The sequence below is a fragment of the Alligator sinensis genome, unplaced genomic scaffold (assembly GCF_000455745.1).
Source record: "Alligator sinensis unplaced genomic scaffold, ASM45574v1 scaffold157_2, whole genome shotgun sequence".
Classification (NCBI taxonomy): Eukaryota; Metazoa; Chordata; order Crocodylia; family Alligatoridae; genus Alligator; species Alligator sinensis.
The window spans coordinates 283569-283843 of NW_005842107.1; the positions used below are offsets into that span (position 1 = coordinate 283569).

General features: G+C 52.0%; 1 protein-coding gene across 1 annotated transcript in view; it reads right to left on the minus strand.

The window, feature by feature from the left end:
* Positions 1-275, minus strand: part of TENM1 (teneurin transmembrane protein 1) — a 572606-nt gene that overhangs the window by 5081 nt on the left and 567250 nt on the right. The gene's annotated exons all lie outside the window — the stretch shown is intronic.

The window sequence follows — 275 nt, forward strand, 5'->3', positions numbered from 1 at the left end:
TCCCCAGGGTCCTTTCCCCCCCACCTCCAGCCACGCTCCCACCCTCTACTTACCCACATAGAGTCCAGGTCCAACTCACTGCGGCGGTGAGTGGGGACTGCCTGAATCTCGGAATCTCTCCAAATCTTTTCCAAATTGATTTGGAGAGCTTCAAATTGATTAAGACCTTTTTACTGGTCTCCTGATTTGATTCGGATTCGGAGATTTGGCTGCTGACTCAGGCCGAATCTCCTCTGAATTGAATCAGCCCCCGAACCTTTGCGCAGCCCTCATCT